The sequence below is a fragment of the Girardinichthys multiradiatus genome, chromosome 10, assembly GCF_021462225.1.
Source record: "Girardinichthys multiradiatus isolate DD_20200921_A chromosome 10, DD_fGirMul_XY1, whole genome shotgun sequence".
NCBI classification, from domain to species: domain Eukaryota; kingdom Metazoa; phylum Chordata; class Actinopteri; order Cyprinodontiformes; family Goodeidae; genus Girardinichthys; species Girardinichthys multiradiatus.
This window is the reverse complement of record NC_061803.1, coordinates 11,986,891-11,997,211: the sequence shown is the minus strand read 5'-3', so window position 1 is coordinate 11,997,211 and position 10,321 is coordinate 11,986,891.

The following is a 10,321-nucleotide window of genomic DNA, read 5'->3' as shown; positions in this document are numbered from 1 at the left end:
AAAGTATTCTTGGTGGCGATGACAAATGCAAATACACACATGCATCTCCCAGTGTCCTGTTTCCACACCTCCACACAATGCATCAGACCCCAGTTAAGTTTAGTCAGAGGTGAGAAAACATGTAATCATAGGATCTAGAAATACAGTGCCTTAAAAAAAGTATGTGTTTCCTGTGAACTGTGAATTAGACAATAAAAAAACAATAAATCCTCTTTTTTTATCAATAAAGATCCAAAGCACACTACAAACGTTCAAGCATGGCGGTGGAAGCATCATACACTTGGGCTTTTTTGCTGCCAGTGGTTTTTACACCTTTTCTTCCAGAAAGACCTAAACTGGTAGGCCAGGCAAGGAGAATATTAAACAGAAAATCAGCCAAGAGGCTCATGGGAACTCTGGAGGAGCTGCACAGATGGGAGAATCTGTTGGCAGGACAACTCTTAGTGGTTCACCCCAAAAATCTGGAATTTAAGTAAGAGTGGAAAGAAGAAAGTCATTGTTGAGAGATAGTCATGACAGGTTTGCTGTATGCCAAGAACCATGTTTGGGGTGTGGAAGAAGGTACTCTGGTCAGATGTGACCAACGTTTGACAAAAAGCTAACACTGCATATCACATTGAATACACCATCCTCACAGCGATGCATGGTGGTGGCAGCATCATCCTGTGGGAATTGCTTTTCCTCAGCAGGGACAGGGAATTTGGTCAAAACTGATGGGAAGATGGAGGGAACTAAATTCAGGACAATCCTGGATGGAAACCGGTCAGAGATTGCAAAAGACCTGAGACTTAGGCGGAGGTTCAACTTCCAGCAGGACAACAAGCCGAAACGCACATCCAAAGCTACAATGGAATGGCTTAGATCAAAGCATATTCATGTGTTAAAATAGCCTCGTTAAAGTCCGGGCCTAATTCTGATTGAGAATCTTTATGAATAGAAGCTCTCTATCCAATCTGACTGAGGTCAAGCTATTTTGCAAAGAAAAATTGGCTTCTGTCTCAAGATCTGCAACGCTGATAAAGACACACCCCTAAACAGTTGTAGTTGTATAAGCTACGAGAGGTGGTTCTTCATAGCAACAACTCAGGAGCACTGAATGCACCTGAGGCATTTTGGATTTACACACTTAGCCCCTCAGATGAAAGTCTGTAAGCTAAGGGGCGAAGTGAAATTTTACAGTATGTTTCTGACAAACATCATTGTCCATCATTAACATTAGAGATATCTGAGTATTTTTTAGCACTATCATCAGCCACAGCAGTTTTGTTGCGATTTAGTCCCCATATTATGATGACTTTGTTAATCTGACTGTGGTAGAGGTACTGTCTTCACATTTTTGTGTATATACAGTCAAATTCAATAAATCAGAACATTATTGAAAAGTTCATTTATTTCAGTGGCTCAGTTCACTCATTAATAGATTAATTACGCACAGACAGATATTTTCAAGCATTAAACCGATAAAAAATACATTTTAAATACAGAAATGTGGGCTTAATGAAAAGTATGTTTAATACCTGCTTAAAGGTTGTATATAACAAAATTCCAAAATCACATGAACCTTATTATCCTTTAAAGGGAGGTTGATCAATAGGCCTGCAGGCTTTCTGAAGGTCTATCATGATTTTTGGTTGATCTGGACCACTTTAAATGATTCCAAGAAGGTCACAGGAAAAGACCTTTGGAGGACGCTATAGACTGTGCTTCTCTGGGTTAACCATGACTGTTTCTGCTTCTTTTTAAAGCTATATTAGAAACTAAATATAGTAATGGAGCTTTTTTTTTTTACTTTAAAGGTCTTTGCTGGTTGGTTTCCTGGCAGTTCCAGTTTACAGATGATGATTTGAGCAGGAAATTATTCAAGAATCTAAATAAAAATGTTTGCATTTTGCAACAAAAACATGTGCAGCCTTTTTCTGCACCTTTCCACCCTTGCTTGTATAGATTTTGCTTAAAGGTTGCTGTAATGACATAGATAAAGCAATCGGTGGGTCACACATTAAATAATTTCTGTAGTTCCCATTGTTATGGAGGAAATTCAGCCCCTTCCTCTTTACATCTTCACTTCAATTCATTGAGATTTAAAGACAAATGTACTTTCTATTTTACTTGGATGGAAGTGTGTTTTTTGACTGGCCTTTTGCATCAGGGATTTTGGGTCATTGTCCTGTCGAGGACATAATTTAGGTCAAGTTTCAAATGTTGGATAGACTTGCTCTCCTGTAGTTTGGATTTATTTTTGACTCCATGAACGGATGCTGCCAAGGTCTTGTGAATGTAAAACAAGCCCAAATCATTAACTCTCCACCACCATGCTTGACAGTTGATGTGATGTATTTGGTTTTCTCTAAACATGGCTTCTTTCAAACATCTCTTTCCAACAACTTTTTCCACGTCTGTCAAAATATTGCTGATGAATGAACCTGTGGCTCTGAAGTGGCAGGTTGCTGTAAATTTAGGCCAGTTTTGCCCTATAAATTTTGATGTCAAACATATCTTTAGTGTTCAGCTCCACAATAACTATTTATAAAACTATTTTCTAAGATTTATTCTTCTTATTCAAGGACATAATTGATTCCATAAAGTTAATCCTATAGGGCTGTTTTTAGCTGTCAGGCTCTATCTTGTCCACATCCCCTCCATTTTCTTTCTGGTCATAATTAAAAAAAATGTTTGAAAAGTTTTTTTTTTAACCTTGAATGTTATGCATGTGAAGATAGAACTGAAAAATCACAGCTGAAGTTACAAGTGATTTAGTAGTATCAAAGTGGACTGAAGTGACTGTCAATTTATTCACAATCACTCCACGTCTGAGCAAAATAGGGTTATATATCACGTGCAGTTGTCGCAGTAGTTCCTGCATGTGTTGGAGAGCTTCCTCTACATCTAAATATAAACTGCATCTGCTGTAAAGCAACAGGACTGCTGTCTAGACAATCACTTTGAAGGAGTATATTCACCAGAGCTTGATTTTCTCTCGTTTATACTCCACATGTCCCCCATAACTTCTCTATGCTACATCGCTCTTTCATTAAATCTGTTTTAGCTTCCTCCCTCCTCTTCTGTCTCTCTACAGAGCTGACCTCCTTCTCTTGCACTTGACCTCCTCCTCTCTTGAACTTTATCTGCCACTTATGACTCTATGCTGTGTTCATCCCCTCCCATCCCAGAGCAGCTGTCCTCCCTCAGCTAGTAACACACTGAGCAACTAGGAACGTCTCCTTGCATCAGCTGCAATTTCATTTTGTGTAATTTTAACATTGAAAAACTCACAAAATGCAGGGTGTACACTGTGTGCCTAGATCTGGAAAGAGCTCAAGTGGCGCCAAAAAAAAGACAAGGAGTAGGTGTGATGTAGGCAGCCTCTGTGAACTTTTTACAAGATTTGCATATGGACTGAAAAATTTCCAGTTGGGTTCCCCCCCCCCACTTCATCATCGTTCATCTGTGCAGGAAAAAAACATGTTTCATATATATAATAAATACCACCAGGTTAAAGTTGAAGCCCTGTTGCTGATGCTTTAAATTGTGTTTTATGGAACTGAACAACTGAAAATCAGCAGCATTTTATCAGTGGGTGGTAAATGGATCGCATTTTCTGCAAAGCTTTTCCAGGCAGAGCACTCAGACAAAAGAAAATGTTACATTCGCAAACACATTTGCACAACCATGCATGTAGGCTACTGTTCTGTAAGAATAAATGCTTTCTGTTTAATATACTAGTTTAAAATGCATCCTGTGATCTGTGTTCTGGCACCATATGAGTCACTGATAGCGGATGTCATATTATAATGACAGTTAACTGCTTATATTGAAGCAATATGAGTAAAAAAGCAACTCAACACCCTCTGTCTACCTATTTTTTTTATCTTTGCCGGGTTGCATAACAGGACCACACAGACACCGGTGCTGAAGTTGTTTTCGTAGTTGATGCTTTCAATTCTGGGCTAAAATCAATGACTATTTTGGTGTGTTGAAACCTCAACTGGATTAGTCTGCAAAAATCACAGATTTCTCGAAACACGTGTGAGTTTATAAACTTTTATCTGTGCAAAAAGAGTTAAATAGTTTCTTGTTGTTCTTTACCTTTGATGAATTCTATAAATTTGTATCCCGTGTTTTCCAAAAGTATTCATACCCCTTCAACTAACTTTTCCTGTGTTGCAACAACAGATTACATTTATTTTACTGGGGTTTTATGTGATTTGTGAATTATGGAGTGTAATGAAAATGTCACATTGTTGTCAAAATGCTTTTCAAAGAAACATCCACAGCACAGTACAAACTGTCAAGCACGGTGGTGGCAGCATCACGCTCGTGAGGCTATTTTGCTGCCAGAATGATAAAAAAGCAGAACTACCTCCACATTCTTCAACTTTGCATTCATCTAACAGTTAGCATAATGAAAGTTTGACACAACTGGATGCTTCAAAAATACAAAGATCAATGGATAAAACATTAAGCTTCTGGAATGGCCTCCAGCAAAGTCCAGTTCAAGCTGGTTCAATGCCAGGAAACCAAACAAAAGGCAGAATCTGCAGCTTGCAAAGGGACATCTAACCAAGAAATTGCATTGAGCCTCAAACTTAAATACAATTTATGCTGATGATGAGAGTAAACCAAAAGTGTATGACGGATGAGGACAGTAATGGAAGCAACTGAAAAGATCACATCAAGAAGCATCCAGCAAACAGTCACACAGTCACATGGCTTTACTTACTGTTGCAGATCCTCCTCTTCAAGCGTTATGACAGAGATACTGAACAATAAAACAGAGTGTAACACAAATGACTCATCTTACACCACATAAGGAAACAATCCCTGTTTTCTTTAGACATGTTTTCATCTCAAGAGAACAAAAGGGCTGTTTCTCCAAGTGATGAGGAAAGACTGGAAATAACAGAATACCCAACTCCAGGTCTTCAGAAATTAAATTACCGACTGCAGCCATGTCCATTCTTAACTTCTGCATATTTTTTGGATTCAAACTACAGGGGTTGGACAGTGAAACTGAAACACCTGGTTTTACACCACAATAATTTATTAGTATGGTGTAGGGCCTCCTTTTGCGGCCAATACAGCGTCAATTTGTCTTGGGAATGACATACAAGTCCTGCACAGTGGTCAGAGGGATTTTAAGCCATTCTTCTTGCAGGATAGTGGCCAGGTCACTACGTGATACTGGTGGAGGAAAACGTTTCCTGACTCGCTCCTCCAAAACACCCCAAAGTGGCTCGATAATATTTAGATCTGGTGACTGTGCAGGCCATGGGAGATGTTCAACTTCACTTTCATGTTCATCAAACCAATCTTTCACCAGTCTTGCTGTGTGTAATGGTGCATTGTCATCCTGATACACGGCACCGCCTTCAGGATACAATGTTTGAACCATTGGATGCACATGGTCCTCAAGAATGGTTCGGTAGTCCTTGGCAGTGACGCGCCCATCTAGCACAAATATTGGGCCAAGGGAATGCCATGATATGGCAGCCCAAACCATCACTGATCCACCCCCATGCTTCACTCTGGGCATGCAGCAGTCTGGGTGGTACGCTTCTTTGGGGCTTCTCCACACCGTAACTCTCCCGGATGTGGGGAAAACAGTAAAGGTGGACTCATCAGAGAACAATACATGTTTCACATTGTCCACAGCCCAAGATTTGCGCTCCTTGCACCATTGAAACCGACGTTTGGCATTGGCATGAGTGACCAAAGGTTTGGCTATAGCAGCCCGGCTGTGTATGTTGACCCTGTGGAGCTCCCAACGGACAGTTCTGGTGGAAACAGGAGAGTTGAGGTGCACATTTAATTCTGCCGTGATTTGGGCAGCCGTGGTTTTATGTTTTTTGGATACAATCTGGGTTAGCACCCGAACATCCCTTTCAGACAGCTTCCTCTTGCGTCCACAGTTAATCCTGTTGGATGTGGTTCGTCCTTCTTGGTGGTATGCTGACATTACCCTGGATACCGTGGCTCTTGATACATCACAAAGACTTGCTGTTTTGGTCACAGATGCGCCAGCAAGATGTGCACCAACAATTAGCCATGAAACCTCCCACACTAAAATGACAGGTGTTTCAGTTTCATTGTCCAACCCCTGTATATCTACTAGCACTTGACCTTAGTTTTAAAAGAACGCAAAAGCACCGTGCTTTTGTCACATTACAACCAAATGCTTCAGTGTTTTTTATTTGATAGGATGGAACAGTGACCAAAAAGGTCATTGTTGCAAGCAAGTCCTGTTTAATATATTGCCGTTAAGGCATGTAAGGGACAAGCAAAACACTTGTGTTGTGGAAAACTAATGATAGATATCACCCGCTACAATCTGTTGGAACATGGTGGTGGCAGCATCATGTTGTGTTGATGCTGTTCTTCATCAGGGGCATGGAAATGTACACTATTTTGTTATTTTTATTTGGAAAAGAGTGAAAATATATCATTTTCTCCCACTTCAATGTCATGCACCACATGGTGTGGGTCTATCACAAAACTCTCAATAAAATATGTGGTAGTTTGTAATTATAGCGAGACAAAATGTGAAAAAGTGAAGGTAAAAAGTGAAATGTGAAGATAATGAATCCAAGTTAATGTGTTCCATACACACAGAACAAATGTTAGAAAGTACTTCCTAACAGTGACCCCTGTAGACCACCCTGAGCCTCTTTATATTGCATTTTTATTAAACTTCTACATCTGGAGACAAATAGATCTCTGCTTGTTTTAAATGCAGTGACATGGTTCCTCTGCCAGCACACAGGGCTTAATTAATCTCTGAATTGGTCATCAGTGCATCAGAGGAAACATCATGTTTTCAGTAATTATGCTTTCTGTACAAAGGCTGCTTGTGTGCTGAAGGTTTCTGGAAATCTGTTTCAAACTTCCCTGTGATTATCACTGTTTTCAATCAATCAATCAATCAATCTTACTTTTCCTCAAAAATAGGACAGACATAAAAACACCAGAGGCATGCACAATCGATTTAAGTGAAAAGACATAAAACCAAAATATTGATGATTAATGCTTTATTATCAATATAAATATTAATTTAAAAAAATAACTCACCACTTTACAAAGAATGCCAAAAGATCTTACCAGTTATATTGAACAAAACTTTTGGCACTGTGACTGGAAGTTAAGATTGGACCCATTTCTGCCCTTTTTCACCTGTCTGGACATGATTAATAATGGCTGCAGCAGAAGACAGATGGAGCCTTCTGAAATTGTGCCCACACTTTCAGAATGACCGTTACCACGATGCAGAGTCGCACAGACATATTTTTAGAAAGAACTCAGTTCCTTGGCAACAGATTGAAGTTGGCTTGAAGTATTTCAAAACAAAATTCACCTGCAAGTGTCAGAGAACGAACTACTCTGTGACTCTCTTACAAGATTTCAAAGCAAAGAACAAAAATTGATCAAATCTGAGCTTTAAATGAAAATGAATAAAAAACTACAGGGTATAAATGATCAATAAACTATTCTCAAACATAAAAGAGGAGAAAATGTCTGAAAAATGTAAATTGTCATTTTTATTGCTTTGACTCCAGAAACATTATAGCAAAAAAAGTGTGTGAGTGTTGTACTCTTTTCTTCTTACAATAACTGGACTGACCAGAACTCTGTGCTCAAAGCTTGTGATTTTGTTTTATTACCCAACCCAGCTTTCTCCATGACCTGTCTGCTGTGTTCCTTGGCCTTCATGATGCAGTTTCTTCACAGGTGTTCTCTAACAAACCTTTGAGGCTTTCACAGAACAGTTGCTTTGTTCTGAGATTAAATTACACAAATGGACTCTATTAACTAAATGGGTGACTTCTGAAGACTATTGGTAACCCTTGACTTTATTTTCAGGTGTATGAGTAAATGGATGGCTGTGGTTGGAATATGACATTTGAAAAGTTTCAAGAAGTATTAATACTTTTGCAAATGACTCTAAATATGCAGAATGCTATCTGTGTGTCACTCATAAACTACCTAAATAATGTGGAACATATGGTTTTTGGATTTATTTACACTTTGGATCACTATTTAAATCAGGAAAAATAACTTAAAACATGTTTTTGGTTGTTTTTTTGTTTGTTTTTTACGTTTTTCTCACCTCTATGATGATTAACCAACATTGTATTTTCTTAAATGAATTATCATAGATATATAGTATGTCACCTGGTGGCCACTAGGTGGCAATGAAATTTCAGAAGACAGTAGTTATTCTCCATTGTATAAATTATTTTAACCACTGCCCTACAACCAAAAAATCAAACTGCTTGATGATACTGGATTATATTAGCTAAAAACTTTCTGTTGCATTTTAGTTTATTATTACAGTAAATTGTAATATATGTAATTATTCTTGTAAGTTTTATACTTAAGTCACTTATGTGATGTTTTAATTGTATGTTGCTTTTATTTATTTTGTTTTGTGTACTGTACACCAGTGTGCATCTTGGCCAGGTTTCTTTCAAAAAAATATTTTATCCCTAGGGACTTCCTGGTGAAATAATGGTTAAATAAATAAATAAATAAAACATATAGAAAATTGGAGAAACATAGTAAATTGCTCAGTTTTCCTTTTTTTTTTTTAAGTTCTAAATAGGCTATAGGAACATCTATGTTTTTTTTTTTTAATGCTTCATAATGGCTGTAGGCACGAATCCGATGTCGCAGTCTTTCAAAAAAGCTTGAATAAGTAATTTAATTGTAACATTCCGTGGCCAAGAAATATACTGTTTTGACTCCCACCTTTTTAAACCATATGTGTCAAACTCAGTCCCGCGGGCCAGATCTGGCCCACAGTGTAACTATGTTTGGCCCACAAGATGGACACAGAACTACAATGTAAAATCCTCAAATGCTAAAATTAGATCCTCTCTCAGATATATTGAAATGAACTAAAATCCCCACTGACTAAGTGTGATTATTACAGTCCTATTTGAAATGATTAAGCAGAGGATGAACAGAGATGGCAAAATCGCCTGATGTGGGCCTAGCCTCTACATTGCTCAAATAGTTTCCAAATAGTTTCCATGCCACATCTACTTCAATTCTCACAGGACTGATAAATGTTCTGCTTGGGCTATGTCCCACAGTGGGAACTTACAAGCAGCCAATTGAAGGCCAGTTCTAACAGCATGAAATAATGATAAGATAAACATATAATGCTTAAGGTATGTGCTCAGTGAAACATAATCCTTCTGTTTTATGGAGGTTTTTTTTAATCACTTTAATGCAAACCCTCTTGCTTAGACGGTATTTTAAATAGACATTTATGACTAAAAAACGGAAATTGACATTCTTTTTGGATTTGATTCATTCTATGAGTTTAATGGGGACTGTTGTACACAGCAATCTCAGCAAGGTGTAGAAAATTTGTAGTAAAAATAAATGGGAGAAGTGGATGTTGGTTGGAACTTAGCAGCGGTGTTGGCAGTGAAATTAGGCTACTGCATATTCAAGTTGTTATTAATTCAATAAAGCAGTATCTTTTTTTTTAAATACAAGAAAGGCAAACGCCTATGGGCAAGATGAGAGAGGTGTCATATCAAAGTGAGCTTTCTGTCTTCTTGGTACTCTCTTTTAACTCCTATCAGGCACACTGCAGTTGTACCAAGATGCAACAGTTTGTTAGGATGCTTTCAGTAGCGATCTATTAAATACAGTGAAGATGGAGAAAAAAGATTCTCACTGACGTCAGCTTTTGCTGAGCTTTCTGGCTCAGCAAAAGCTGATGTACCCCTGTGATCAGTTCGATGGAGCATGATGTCTTACTGCAAACAGGTACTATCAGTCAACGGTCATATTAAAATGACTACACTTTGAGATTTTCTTAACTCTTTGTAACAGTTTTCATTTTAAATGCTCATAATGCTAATTTGAACACGTTTGTATCCGATGGACATTATTTCACTTTTGTGAAGCGTTGGAATGCTATTTTTGCTCAAATTTAAAAGAGCAAAACAAAATAAATCAGGGATTGACTGTATTTAACTGAAATTCATACAATGACTAGCAAGAAATGCCAAAAAATGTCTCTGGAAAAACATTCACTGAGAGGTTGTTACACATTATCTTGGGAAAGGGTAAGGGTCCTCAAGATGATCTATTTTTAAAATTTATTTAAATAGATTTTTCTTTTAAAACTAAAATTCTTAATATGACCGAGACAAACTTTAGAGACAAGTTGTGTACTCTAAATAGACTGAACACACATACCAAATTTTATGGTAGTATGGTATATTCTGGTCTGGAATTGGACATCTTTACATCTCTACAAAATATAATGAAATAAAGCAGAATAAAAACCCCACAGACAAAGAGTAGA